We start from the raw sequence: 16,023 nt of genomic DNA on the forward strand, positions 1-16,023 counted from the left end.
GGGAAAAAATACATGAACTTTGTGACAGCATTTCAACAGTTCAGCAACCTTTGCTACATCTTATGTAGGTAAAGTTGTCAAAAATTTGACAACCAGCTAAGTGGGGCATTCCCAAATATTAGTTTCCATTTTTCTACCTACTTCTTTGTAAGTTTTTTAAAGTCTTTTTTCTATGATCTGTTTTACCAGCAATTTTATAAACATTTTAAGGATATCAACTAAGTAGTATATTCCAGCAAATACTATGGTTCTTCCCAATCAGTATTTACTTTGCAGGCAGTAGAGTATCAGTAATTATTTTGATTAACTAATAGATTATCAAAGTGGCTCCCTGTCCCTGATAAAGGTGAGTCTATTATAACAAATTTCAGACAATTTGAATTTCTCATCCCTGGAAAAATTTTGCCCCTGCTGCAACCTTTCAAATAATGGGATACTTTATGCCTCCCCAAAATATTTCTGCTGTCTATACTTGACACAATTTAGTGTGTATGATATTATAATCTCAGTGGTGTACTATAAAATGAAGGCAAACAGAAAGAGCAAAGAAAACTGGACAATAAAAATGGTTTTTAACATTTCATTACAGATTCTTTTGAGAAGCTTAGAGGATCCTATTCACATCAGATTATTCTTTAATTTTTTGGCTTAAAGATTAATACTATGCTTTTTTATTCCTCCTTTCTTTTCTTGATATTGCTTTCTCTGTGAAGCCTACATTGGTTAAAACCCTAATTAGAGAATAAAAACATGCAGTAAATTATTTTCAATATGGCTAAAACTAAGCTGTCTTCATAATAAAATCCTCTTTGTAAGTGAATTTAGAACATTCACAGTAATGATCCTTCCATTGAAACTGATAGCACCATTTGGAATTATAATGATTTCATATATTTTTCTACACAAAGGAGAAAATTAATTTTTGATAATGATTTTACACTCCCCACAGATTTAGCATAGATCTAGGAATAATTTGTAATCATTAAATTCTCTATAGTACAAAACATGAAAGCAGAATATGAATGTGTCATGGTCAAAATCATACTATATATTAAACATCCTCAGTTTAACATGGAAAAAAACTATGAAAATATCAAGTAATCCACATGTCTAAAGACCAATAGATACCACGACAGTGGGATAACATATTTAGAGAATATTAAACAGCAGGCAGCAAAACTATTGAAAATCAAAACTCATCTAAAACAGGGGTCCTTAACCTTTGTGGTGTGCCACAGACCCCTTTCGCAGTATGAGGAAGCCTATGACCCCTTCCCAAGACAAGGTTTCTTGCCTACATTGACAATTGAAGAAAATACTCCATTTCAGTTACAGGTTACTGAAAATAAAGATGTATTTTTTCCTATTCAAATCCAACCTAACCTCCCCCACCAAAATCTATTCTTACACCCCTGTGGGAAATGTGGACCCCCAGATTAAAAACTCCTAGTCTAAAAGCAAATGAAAATATCCTGCCTTTTTTTTTCAACTTTCTTTTGCCTTAATTGCCCTTTCAAGCAATCAACAAACATTTTTTTAACACTTAAATATACCAAGCACTGCACAAAATTCTGAGAATACAAAGAGAAAGAAAGCCCTTCTGTCTAGGTACCTGCAGTTTGGGGATTTCTTAAATTGTTTTTTGTTTGTTTGTTTGTTTGTTTATTAGTTTTGTATACAGACATATTTTCTCTTCCTTAGCCTAGTAAGATTTGGAAGCCAGGGAGCAAAAATTAAGTAAAGTTGACTTAGAAAAAAAAGGGCAAGATAGTCCTAACGCATGTGTACAGGATCAGCCTAAATTTTTCAGGTCTGATTTTTAAAACTGATTATTCAGGCAGCCTATTTTCTCACATTTACTAATATTTTTATGATGATGTTTTATATCAATGGTTCCTGCTGATATTTTTTCTACAGCAGGCCATGTCTTCACAATTATACAACTGAAAGGTGAAGAAAATATAAAAATGTCTCTTCCTATTTCTTGTTTATTACAAAAGAGTATTTGATCCGGAACAGTAAAATATCACCATTAAGTCTCTCCTCCAACAATACAACTGCTATGCATGGTAACAATATAGAGGATTCCTTGACAGATGCTACTGAAGGGAAACTTTGTCCAATTATACTCTAATAAGCAAGTGAGCATACTTGCTACTGGTGTTTGCCACTGTCGTGAAGTATTTCCAGCAACTAGTAGGGGCTTGTTGATGAGAGTCCTGCACAGATTCTAAATGAAAGAAGGTAAAGTTCCCTAGAGTAATAATATCAAAAAGGAAATCCCAAATAAGGATCCCTACATGCTGCAGATTGACTTAGAGTACTACATATATATATGTACTACATAGATAGTACTACATAACATTATCCATGTTCTACTTTATTTTACTTATTTTGTTAAATATTTCCCAATTACATTTTAATCTAGTTCAAGGAAGGGAATTTGACACCAGATCTAGAGGTTCATTTTTGCAGATGGCATTGTGCTAATTGCAGTGAGTCTTGGAATACTGGGCCACTTCAGTGAGATACATAGCAATTCAAAGGACATTGGTCTAGTAATCCACATAGGAAAAATTAAGTGGATGAAAAACTCATATTGCCAAGGTTGTAACACACAGTTACGAGGCTGGCTAGTACATTGGTTTATTCTATCAGTATACATATCTCGGACAAACATTCCAAATAGACAATGAACTGGGCCCAGAGTGAGATCACTGGCTAGATTGTACTTCAGAGTCTGTGTAGCGCTTTCAATGACCAGCTAAAATGATTTTATGAAAATTCTCAAAAGTAATATTTTTAAGGAATTGTGAAATATTAGTTTTAAGCTTTTTTAATTAACATGAGAGATGAAGCATTTTAAATATCAATAGGACAGAGAAAGATAAATCAAGTCAAAGCTACTATTTCTATGTCGTGTATGATTTACAATTATCTTACAATGACACCAAATGTTGTTACACTGCTACAATGCCAAGCCCTTTATAAAAACCTGATGTTATCTTCATGAAACACTGAAGGCTGTATCACAACATCATAGCTAAAAGGGACCTTATAGATAGGTCATCTAGTCTAAACCCTTCATTTTACAGATGAGTAAACTGAGGTACACAGAGGTCAAGTGGCTTGAGTGGAATCACATGGATTACTATGAGAGATCTTCTGATCTCATCTGATCATCTGATCATCACCAGGCCAAGCTGTTTAATCATTTCCAACTTGAATTAATCCATTAGGCTGTATGACTTTTAACCAATATTGGAAAATATGAGTACTCTACTGAAAAGTGAGAGGCCATATTTTTATAACATACTTGCTCCCCAAACAATGTCTACCATCTTTGTGTGAGAGAGTAAGGGGGAGGGGTGTATAAAAGGGAATTAAAGGATCAATTATGTTAGACACAGCCCATCAAAAAGTAATTTTGAGGCAAAGCGGTAGATGATTAGCTCTGATTCCTTACAGCTAGTATTTTCTATTTCATTACAAGGAGCAAACATTTTAAATTCTAATGACTGCATTGAACGCTGTTCATTTAAAATACATATTGATAAACTACTGGTGACAAAGGGTATGTATTTGTATGTGACTTCACATGTGTGATTTAAGAGCATACTCCCTTTAGATTTTGCTAAAATGAAGAGAGGATTTAAAAACTGAATTATTACAAAGTCAGCAGAAGTGAGAGTCCTACAGTATTAATTTCACTTAAGGTTTTTATTGTATGTATAAAGTGTCCATGGACAGCCAGGACAGAAGAAAAAGGGAGAAAGGGTGAATACAACATTGCAGTTTTAAGTCTCAAGATAATGTTACATATGGTCAAATAGGTAGCATGGAACGAGTTGCTTACTCAAAATTCCAAATAAAAGTATAGTGACCTGAAAGTGGAGCAATAAAGGCAAGATAAGGAAAGAAACGGAATAGGAATTTCCTAGATTTCAAAAACCAAATAGCTATTCATGAAAACTCCATCAAGACAAATTTCCTGTGATCTTTAGGACAGAGAAAAAGCATGTGAAATCTGCTCTAATTGGGAAAGTGCAGTTAATTCAAGCTCACAAGCATGCAAAAATGCCATTGTTTCACACTAGAGGTCACCCCCGGTAAGAAAATATAATTGTAGCATCTTTTATTTTTCCCCCTGTAGCTGTTACAATATTGAAGAGCTGTCTCTTATTGCAAAGAGATTGGATTTTTATGGACCGATATGCTAAGCATATTTCTAGCCGAGGAAAAGGCGGCATTAAACAGGATCCACTCTTTCACGTTAGGAAGAAACAGGTATATTGACCATACGCTCTAGGAGACAATATTCATTATATCATATCTACTGACTTATTTCCAAGGAATCAACTTCAATAAATGGCATGCCAAGAGTTTTATCATGAAATAATGTGCTGGAACTATTACAGGGACTGATATTAGATGTGTCTTTTAAAGATAATAAAAAGTTAACACAGTCTTATGTCAACAGAAAGCAGGTATACTGCATTATATATTTGGCCAAGTATTTGAATGGTTATTTGAGGGTTTAGAGTTGATTGCATCAAAGGATTCAGAGGTTGGGATGTAAGCCAAAAGTCTTCCCTGTCCTTTTTAAGATGAATTATAGGCATTTGAGATGATCTTCTCAATAGCCCATTATTAAAACCTTCTGATGTTAAGTTCATTCTATTAAAAATTATTCAAATACAGATAGGATTCCAATTTTTTAAAACCCTTTTTAAATGCTCTAAAAATAAAACGTGACTCTGTTGACACTGTTATGGAAAATCAAGGTTTTCTCATTGGGGTAGTTAACCTGAAATCTAGTTAATTTAGGATTAGAATCTAGGATCTAGGATCCTAGGATCACAGATTAAAGTTGGAAGGGAGCTTAGAGTCCTTCACTCCCACCCCTACCTCCACCATTTTATAGATGAGAAGACTGAAGCCCAGAAAATGAAGGAAGGAAGCATTTAAATGCCTACTATGTGCCAGGTACCATGTTAAGTGCTTTTCACAAATATTATCTCATTTGATCCTCACAACACCTGAGAAGTAAATGCTATTATTATCCCCATTTTACAGTTGAGGAAACTCAGTAGAGGCTGAATGACTTGCCCAAGGTCACACAGTTAGAAATGTCTGAGACAAGTTTAAATTTAGGTCTTCCCAACTCCAGACTCCACTTTCTATCCACTTGGTTTGGCAAGGGTTACACTGCCAGCGAGTATCTGAGGCATGATCTGAATCCAGATTTTCTTGACTTCAACTAGAGCAATATGAATAGCACTGGACTGGGTTCTAGCCCGCTTCACTACTAAATAGCTATGAGATCTTGAACAAGTCAGTTCACCTTTTTGTGCCTCAGTTTCTGCATCTATAAAATTAAAGGGTTTAGCTAGAACAGGGGTTCTTAAGTTTTTGTGTGCCTTGGACTCCTTTGGTAGTCTGATGAAACCTACATACCCCTTCTCAGAATAATGGGGTTTTTTAATGCATAAAGTAAAACAGGGCAGTGGAGAGTGTGCTGAGTCTAGAGTCAGTGAGATTTGTCTTCCTGAGTTCAAATCTGGCCTCAGATACTTACTAGCTGCGTGACCCTGGGCAAGTCACTTAACCCTGTTTGCCTCAGATTCCTAATCTTTAAAATGAGCTGGAGAAGGAAATGCCAAAACACCCCAGTATCTTTGCCAAGAAAATCCCAAATAGGGTCGCAAAGAGTGGGACACAACTGAAATGACTCAACAATAAAAAATGTACATCAGATAACAATTACAATGAAATATATTCATCAATTTTTTTTCAACCAAAGACAAGGTTTATTAGAACATCCATCATATTGGGCAGACTCTTAAGAAATCTGCATATTGGTAAGCTATTGGCTAGATTATAAGAATCTGAGCAGTACCTACGTTTTAAGAATCTGAGCCTCCAATTTTTTTTTTAAAAAGTGCATGTATCCCAGGTTAAAAACCCTAAATCTAGAGGGTGACTGGGAGCCCTCTCAGCTCTAAAATTTCCATGATTCTAAGTAGAGTTTAATCATCTATTCTTAAAATAATTCCACATAACTATCTGTCTGGTTTTCCCAACTCCCATCCTCCTAATACCACTCCTTCCTGATATCCCCCAAGTGAATTTCAGCTCAGGAAGCTGATCCAAAGTACAATGCACAGCTGAAGTCCAGAAATGTGACTGTGTTAAATAAAATTAAGCTGACAGAATCAGACCACTGGGTTTTGGTCACTCAGATTCTGGATGGTTTGAAATGATAATGTGCCAAACCTCCTTGGGTAGTCAGTGAACCACACTACCCACCATCTCCCTGAACACTCCAGGCAATTACCCATCTGGCTTTTTTTCTGGCTTTCCCAGCTTGACTTGAATGAGGTTGCTCAGCTGAAAGTGAACTGTGTGTGTCCAACTTGAAACACAGTCTCCTGTGGTCTTTGCATCATGTGATTGCTTGCATCCTGAGCCACTGACTCTAATTCGAACCAAGTGACAGCCACCAACTGGCAGCAGACTGATGGGGGCAGCTACAAGGAGTAGGGAAAAAACTGGACAAAAGGCATGGACTTTAGTCCCAACTCTGGCACAAGGGAACTATTCTACTTTGGGCAAGTAGCTTATCTTCTCCAAGCCTCAGTTTCCTTCTCTCTAAAATGAGGGGGCCTGGGTCCCTAAGGTCCCTTCTAGCTTTAACATACTGCAGTTCTGGGATAGCAAGTATACTCTGAAGGCATATTCAGATACATGTGTTCAAACAAAACTGGGGATGGGATGAACAGAAGCAATATTATGTCTATTTATGATTTCCACATATGCATAAGACTTCATAATTATGAATTTACCCTCACAATAACCCCTGACATGGGCAAGTGACAAACATTAATTATTCCTGCTTTGCAGGGGAAGGAAGTAAGGCACAGAATGATTAAGTGATTCTCCAACTGTCTACCAAAAACAATAGTGAGGCTGAGACTAAAAATCCATCTAGGTTTTGAACTCTTAAGTTTATGGTAACACACTGGAGCATACTGCCAACCTCCAGACTTTTTCATACTTTCAGGCAGTTCAATATGCATTTATTGAGCACCTACTACGTGCTAGGCACTGTGATAAGAACTGGGAATACCAAGAAAGACAAGACAGTCCCTGCTTTCAAGGAATTCACAATAGGCAGACAACTACAGACAGTTCTCATTTCACATAAATTCATATTATGTAAATTCTACTTTATGTAAAGAATTCTGAAGTAAATACACATTTTAAAAAACCTGTGTTAATTTTACTGTACAATACTGTATTTTCTCTCTCTCTTTCTCTCTCTCTTTCTATCTCTGCTCCTGCTCCTCAGCTAGGGGCTTAGAGGCCTCCCACTCCCCCACAAAAAAAAAAAAAACAATTGTAAAAGGCATAAAAACTAAAAAAAAAAATCATCCAAGTGAAAGCAGAACAATGGATACTCAGAAAGACCACCACCATGGCCTGGGGCTTATCTTGCAACCTCCACTGTGAAGAGAGATCTCTGCCCCAGTTCATCTACTTCTCCACATATACAGACCTACATGTCTGGTTTCTCTTTTCCAATCTGTCGCTGCTCCATGTGGGGTAGCGTGCTGTCTTTCCCCAGCCCTGCGTGCTGCCTGTGTTGCATGTCAGTTCCTGCCTGTGTCTGTGCTCAGCCCTCACGTGGTTGTTCCCCGCCTCTTCCCTTCTTCCTCTCAATTTGGCCAGACCCCTTGTGTTCCCACTGTCCCCTTGTGTTCTTTCTTCTATTCTTGTTTCTCTAGCCTGAATAATGAGTGTTCTTGAACTGTGTTTTGGCCCTCTCCCTCCACAGGTGCAGGCACCCATGGCCCCCTTTCTGCTTCCCTCCTTCCCTCCCTTACCCATGTCCAAGAAAGCTCACATTAAGTAAAATGGAATGGTCCACTTACATAAAGCAAGAACTGTCTGTATGTACAGACAAGCTACATGCAAGATAAATTAGAGATTTCAACTGAAGAAGGCACTATAATTATGGAGGAAAGGCTTCCTGTGGAAGATGTGGATTACATTTAGGTCTTGAAAGAAGACTGGGCAGCCAAGAGGCAGGGACAAATAGGGAAAGACATCTAGCCAGTGAAAATGGCATATAGCAGGTGCTTAATAAATGCATATTGACTATGTCTTGTGAGAGGAACAGCAAGGAAGCCAGTGTCACTGAATCAAAGAGTACAGGGCAGAGGAGGAAGGTGCAAGAACTATAGGAAAGGAAGAGGCCAAGAAGTGGAGGGCTTTGAATACCAAACAGGGTTTTCTATTTGGTCCTGGAAGTAACAAGGAATGTCTCACATGTCGTCCAATTCTTCCACTGATGGGGCAGTTCCTGAGAAGCAGGTGGCCCTGTTTGCTGAGACCCACAGCCCTGGCATTCACATCCAAAATCACAGTGCCACGCTCATCAAGATTTTGGGATGGCTGCTGAGGGTCTGACAGTGCCACCCATATACAGCACATCGGGAAAACTGCCCACCATTAACATAAACCTGGTTTCTGGGTGGCAGAAGGAGGGAAGTCCTAAGGCACTCCGGGGAAAATTTATTGGTAGGACACTGATGCTTACCACAGGCAGCAGGGACAGGAGAAGGTACCAATGGGGGCAGTGAGGGCCAGAGACAAACAGTGATAGTCAGTGAGGGAAAAGAGGGTGGTGACCTCGAGTGAGTTGCCTGGTGGACTCTAGGTAATGCTTATAGAGAAGAAGAGAGTTTCTTTTGGCCTCCACTAAGAGTAGAGACCGTACATATGACCCTGGGGTCAGGTATGAGTTCTGGACTGCAGGGGCTTTTCAAGGCTTTACTATGAGTTAAGGTCACATCTTATCAAAGGTAACAGGCTAAGGTGTGAAGTCCCAGTGGCTGGTCCCTGGGTTGGTTGAGCTAGGCCTTTCCTAAGGGAGTCTTCATGGTAGGGGCATGCTTTTGTACCTGTTTTCTAATCATATGCTAAGTAGGTGGGGTGTATTCACCTTTCTGGCCACAAGGGAGGCTTATCACAACCTCCCAGGAGAACATTGCAAGGAACAGGGAGTGCCCCACTGGATCACATAAGTACAGCATACACTACAAGGAGTCACTAGAGTTTACTGCATAGGAATTCTCATTTTAGAAAGATTAATTTAATCAAATGCTCCTGAATGAAGGTAGAAAGAATTATGCAACAGTTCTGGCTAGGGCCACTATAAATTTACATTACACAGCCTCAATTGGGACCTCACTGTTGCTCGGTAATCCTTCCACTCCTCCCTTATCGACTCACTATCCCAGACTCCACAGCAACATTTCCAGATCTTTTCATCTGTCCTCAGCCCTCCTGTAATTTCCCTTTCCCTCCATCCCCTCAATTTAGAATCTTGCCCCATATTTTCAGAAAAAAAAATGATGAATGCACCATGAGCTCCCTCTTCTCCTCTCTTCCTCATCTCATATCACTCAGCTGCCTTCTACTGCTATCTCCATCTTCAGCCCTGTCTTGTGTGATGAAGTGGCCTACTCCTTACCAAGTTAACATGTTCAAGTGATGCCATTCCATTCTGTCTCCTCCAACAGATTGCCCCTCTGTCAACCCACTGTATCACTTATCTTCCATCTCTCCCTGTCTACTGGCTTCTTCCTTACTGCTTACAAACATGCCCTTGTCTCACACCATTAAAAAACCCTCACTTGACACTTCCATCCCCACTATTATCCTCTATCTCTTTTGCCCTTTGTGTCCAAACTCCCTAAAAAGGTGTGCATTTTTCAAAGGGATGGCTCCACTGTCTCTCCTCTTACTTCTCAGCTCCTTACAATCAGACTTCTGACCTCATCATTGCTCAGAAACCATTCTCTCTCAAGTTACTAATGATCTTTAATTGCCAAATCCAATCATTTTCTCACTCTTCCATTTTCTTGACCTCTCTTCAGCCTCTACCATGGTTAATCACCCTTTCTTGATATTCTCTCTAGCTTCTGAGACACTGCTCTCTCCTGGTTTTCCTCCTAAATCCCTTCTCAGTCTCCTTCGCTGTATCTTCATCTAAATCATCCCACAGGTCCTCTTCTCTTTTCCTACTATACTACTTCACTTGATGATCTCAACAACTCCCATGGATTTAATTATCATCATCTCTGATGATTTTCAAATCTACCTATCTTGCCCTAACCTCTGCTGACCTCTAATCTCACATTTCTAACTACCTTTTAAACAAACGATGTGCAGTAGACATCTTAAACTTAACTTGTCCAAAATAGAACTTGTCTTTTCCCCCTTCCCCTGCTCCTAACTTCCCTATTATTGTAGAAAGCAACACTACCCTCCCCAGTCCTTCAGGCTCACAACCTAGATATCATCCTTCACTTCTCACTATCCCTTATTCTCCATATTCAATTGGTTGCCAAGGCATATTGATTTCATTTTTTTAAGATCTTTTGAATATGCCCCCTTCTCTCCTCTGACACTGCCATCAGTCTAGTGCAGGCCCTCATCACCTCACAGTTATACCATTGGTAAATCCGCCTACCCCTATCTTCCATTCAGCCCCCAATGTGATTTCCCTAAAGCATAGATCCAACCAGTGACCACTTCCACTCTATTGGTAACCCCTCCCACTCAATAAATTCTAGTGCCTCCCTATCATCTCCAAGATCAAATATAGAATCATGTTTGGCATTTAAAGCCCTTCTTAACCTAGCCTCCCCAGCTTTTCCAGTCTTCTTATACCTTACTCTATGCCATATAATCTTCAATCCAGTGACACTGACCTTCTTGCTTTTCCATGAACAAGACATTCCATCTCTCAGCTCTGGGCATTCCCACCATGCCTAAAATGCTCTTCCTCCTCATTTCTACCTACTGACTTCCCTGGCTTCCTTCAAGTTCCAACTAACAGCCCATCTTCTATAGAAAGCCTTTCTCAATTTCCCCCTTCCCTTATTTCTAGTGCCTTCCCTCTTTTAACTATTTCCTATTTATCCTTGCTTTGTATATATCTGTTTGCACATTGTCCTTCCAATTAGATTGCAAGCTTCTTGACAGCAGAGACTGTCTTTGGCCTCTTTTTGTATTCCCAGTGTTTAGCGTAGTACTTGACACATAGTAAGTGCTTAATAAATGTTTATTGACTGACTAATTTGGCAGTTTCAGTCTAAAAATAGAGAGCACTCTATGGATATATTCTCCCCTTTTCATAACATTTGTTATCATTATTGCTTTTTAATTCAATTAGATAAGAATCTTTAGGTACCTACTGTGTGCCAGGCACTCTGCTAGGCACTGGTGATAGACAAAAAAGAAAACAATCTCTGCTCTCCAGAGCATATATTCTACTTGGGAATTGGGGAAAGGAAAGGGGAAGGGAACATAAATATATAGGTAGATACAAAACATTCAAAAAGTAAATTCAAAGATTTTAGGAGGAATATTAAGAATTAGCAGGATAGGAAAAGGCCTTATGTAAGAGATAGCATGGAAATTATTAGAATATAGAATATAGAATATAGAAATTATCCTAAGAGATAAAACCAAGAAAGGAAAGCGTTCTAGGCACAGGAGGCAGCCTGTGCCAAGGCACTGAGGATGGAGATTTAAGGGTACATAAAGGCAACACAAAATAGGCTGGTTTTTCAGGAACATAAACTAAAGTACAAGAGGGGTAATGATGTAGACTATGGAAATATAGGCAAGAACCAGATTGTAAAGGATTTGAAATATATATATATATATATATATATATATATATATAGATAATAATATATATATATATATAGATATATATCTGTGTGTGTATACAAAATGTGTGTGTGTGTGTGTGTATGTGTGTGTGTGTATCTTAGAAGCATTTTCGAGCTTCTGAAGATTCTTCAGCAGGATAGTGACAGGATCAGACCTGTAATTTAGCAACTGGTAGAAGTAACTGTGAGGAAAGACTGGAAGCAATTGTACTATTTTAGGCAAAAGAAGATAATGACTTGAATTGGGTGGGGCTGTTTGAGTGGAAAGAAGGGAGAAGATATAAAAGATGTTAAGTTAGAATTGAAATGACTTAGCTATTTATTGTAGATAAAGATGAGGGGGAGGAAAAAGTTGAAGATGACTCCAAAGTTGCAAACCTAAATGAGCAAAAGGATGGTGGTGCCCTCAACGAAAATGAGGGCTTTAGGAAGAAAAATGTGTTTTACAGGGAAGATAATGAGTTTCATTTTGTACATGTTGAATTTCAGACACCACTGGGAAATCCATTTAGAGATGTCAAGCAGGCAGTTGGTAATGTCATACTGGAACTCAAAAGTTGAGAGGGATGGGTATATATAGATTTGGGGGGTATATTCATAGAGATGAATGAAAGTTCCCATGAAAAAGCTGATAAAATCACTGAAAAGACTCAGGGAAAGAAAAGGAGAGGGTCCAGGACAGATCCCTGACGTTATCCCCCACATGCATATGGAGTGGGACATGGATGATGATGCAGCAAAGGAGGCTGAATAAGAACAGTAGGACAAACAGGAGAAGCAGGAAAGAAGAGTGTCGTGAGAAATCAGGAAATAGAGTGTATACAAGCTGCAGAATGGCGATGGGGATCATAGTGTAAAACTACAGAGAGGTTAAAAAGGATTTAACATTTAAAGAGTTAATCAGTAATTTGAGAGAGAGCAATTTCATTTATAATCAAAAGGCAAACTGTAAAGCACTGACAGGTAATGAGAAATGAGGGAGAGAAGGTAAGTTTAAAGATTTTTTTCTTAGTGTCTCAAAGTGAAAGAGAGAAGAGATCCAGCATAATAGTTTGGGGGGGGGTTAGTGTAGTGAAATGAAAATTCTTAAGGATAAGAGAGCTGGGCATGTTCGTAGGCTGCTGGGAAAGAGCCAATGGATAAAGACATTGAGGACTGGGGGTTGAACAAGAGGCAAGCTCCTAGAATAGATGGGAAATGATGGGATCAAGGGCAGAAGTAGAGAGATTGATCTTGGCAAGGAGTAGATCCATCTTTTAATCAGAGATTGCAGCAAAAGTGGGGGGGTAATATTTAGGGAATCTGAGCTGTAGAATTGAGAAGTAGAGGAAGTTAACACAAAGCCTCAAATTTCTTGGTAAAATGTAAGACAAGGTACACTGCTGATAGGAAGGGAAGAACAGTTGTGTAGGTGTCTTGTGGTCTTCCCTCAGAGAAGATTTGGAACAGATACTGTGGGAATGTGAAAGAAAGACAATCAGGGAGGAATAAGAAGTATTGTCATGATATGGTGAGGGGCAAGTTGAAATTGGATAACATATTTGTAGTGGATCCAGTCAGCACAGTTATGTAACTTCCTCCAGTGGTGTGTAGTAGCATTCAAGGAAGATTAGAAAAATGTTGTTGGTGGGGTTAATATAGGATTTGAAAAGGCATGGGTGGTGATAAAACATTGAAGTGAAGGATTTGGGAGCAGAGGGCAGTGTAAAGTTGAGCTGCTTAAATAAAGGATCAAAATTACAATAGGAGAAAAATGAGGACAGGATAGGGGTGATGGGTTGAAAAAATTAGGGAAGGAGTCAAATAACTGGTGGTAGCAGTGAGGAGGAATAGGTTTAGGATGGGTAGGGCACAGTAAGAGTTGGAATGATAATAGGAGGCTGTGGTTAGAAAGAGGAATTTCATAGTTCTGGAGGGAGCTGGAAAGCTTATAGGTGATAATGACCTCAGAGATATGACCATCTCTGTGTGTGACTGCATTTCAGGGAAAGTGCATGTCATGGGATTTGAGGAGGAGTATGAATTGGGAAGTAAAGTTATTTACAAGAGTATCAACATGTATATTGAAGTCTCTAAGTATTAGAGCAGGGAATGTAGTGGAAAGAAAAACCATGAAGCTTGTAGTTGAAGCAACTGATTAGAGTAGTGATTCTCAAACTTTTTGATCCCCTCAAAGAGCTCTTGTTTTGTGGGTTATATCTATGGATACCTTCTATATAAGAAATTCAAAGGTCTTCATGTTATTATGAAAATAGTTTTGACCTCACAGAGCCTTTGAAAGGATCTAGGGGACCTCCAGTGAGATCCTCAGACTACACTTTGACAACCACTGGTTTGGAGGAGAGGTGAGGTTAGATATAGCACCTTAAGTACTTTGTACTTCAAGTAAGAACAATCCTGATTTGCCATTTACTAGCATAAGATATGAGGTAAATAATGACATCACACCAGCATGGCTTCTGATTAGATAAGTACATAGAGGTGGAAAATTTGAAGAGCACATAATAGCCATGGGAAAAGGGGGAGCTTTCTGTGGCCCTCCCTCATGCTTCTATGGCTTCTGTCTTGTCTTTTCTCAGCTGGCTGATGATAAGGAAAACTTTACTTTCTTCCAGTAAAGTAGTCTTGTCAGTCAGGCTAGGGACTCAGTGTGAGAATACAGCCATCCCTCCAGCACAAGTAGATGATCTGATCTTCCTGAGCATTCTAAGAGGAGATAACTTAGCCACATGGACATCAGCTTGTAACTTCCCTTTGGGATCCTCTATAATATCATAACCAATTCCTATATTTCCCCCCAGATATGTCATGAAGTACTTATGTAGAATGGACAGAAAGTAGCCCTTCCTGCAGCAGCCTTCGCTGCCTGAGGTCTAAAGTCAGCCATATCACTGAGTGGTGGTGCTTTGAGACAGTGATTGCGTTTTCTATATTTTGTGTTATTTGTCTTTAGATATTTTCTTAGTATCACTATATCAACTGATATCTCTCATTGAAGTCAACTAGTTTGCTTTAACAATTATATGAGATCTAAGTGATTTCTAAAGGCTTGCTCTAAACAGCAGTTGTTTCCAGTGAGTAAGAGCCAAATCAAGGATTTGGAACCCAATTCCCAAATAAGAGTTTTGGGATATAGTCCTGGGGAGACTTCACCAATCCCTAGTATACTATATGGATGACCCTTAGAAAATCACTTAGCCTCTTCATCTCTTAATTCCACCAACAGTAAGTTTTCCTTTATGTCTTGTCTTCCTCCATTAGAATGTAAGCTCCCTGAGGGCAGGGATGGTCCTGCTTCCTTATATTTGTAGCCCCAGTATTTAGCACAATGCCTTGCTCATTATAAGTGCTTAAAACTTTTTCTTTCTATTATCTAACCTATCGACCTACTAGCACTATCTAACATATAAGGTTATTGTGAGGATAAAATGAAATAACATATGTAAAGTACATTAAAAACTTCAGAAATCATATACAATGTGAATTTTGTTATTGTTGTTGTTGTTGTTGTTGTTTCTTAAGCAAGCTAGGAAAACTTTTTAGGATGTCAGAACATCAGACCAGATTTCTAAGAGAAGTAACTTCCCTCTTGCCATTCTTTACTCCTACATCATCTTCTCACCTCCACTTGTAAGTCCCCCAAACCTAAGTTTCACCAGAGCCCTGCAGACAGATCATCCACAGTTCTCCAGGAAAATCTCTCCCCAGGGACTGCCCAAGGCCAGTTTCAGGGAAGGTTTGCTGCATGTAGATCTATGTTTGACTTTGTACTGAGTACTAAAGTGGAACCATAAGGTTTGCCAATCATTTCCTTCTCTGGAATGCTGTGAGCACAATGGAGATAAGGTCTATAAAATGCTTATTAACTCCTTGGAAGAAAAAGCCACAGGCTAACGACTACCATTATTTTAAAGCAGCCTGCCACAAAACAAAACCTTTCCTCATCTGAAGAACAAGTGTAGCTTACTTTCCAGCTGCCTCCTTATTCCACCAACAGGAAATATGGCAGAAGCTGGAGTCGCAAACGTAGATTGTCAGCAGGGACACAAGCAGTACCTGAGGAAAAGGGACTATACAGGAGAGAAAAGAAGGCCGTTTACAATAAAGCAAATATTCTTTTATATTCCCAGATTTTCTTTTCAATCCCTTACAAATGAGTGAGTGATATTGTGGGTGACGTGAGGTGGTGGGGGAGGGAGGGAAGGAAAAAAAAGGGAAAAAAAGAAATTTGGGTGATAACTTTATTATATATATTTAAAAGGACTAGAAAGTT

Source organism: Phascolarctos cinereus, unplaced genomic scaffold (assembly GCF_003287225.1).
Source record: "Phascolarctos cinereus isolate Bilbo 61053 unplaced genomic scaffold, phaCin_HiC Scaffold_4;HRSCAF=312, whole genome shotgun sequence".
NCBI classification, from domain to species: Eukaryota; Metazoa; Chordata; class Mammalia; order Diprotodontia; family Phascolarctidae; genus Phascolarctos; species Phascolarctos cinereus.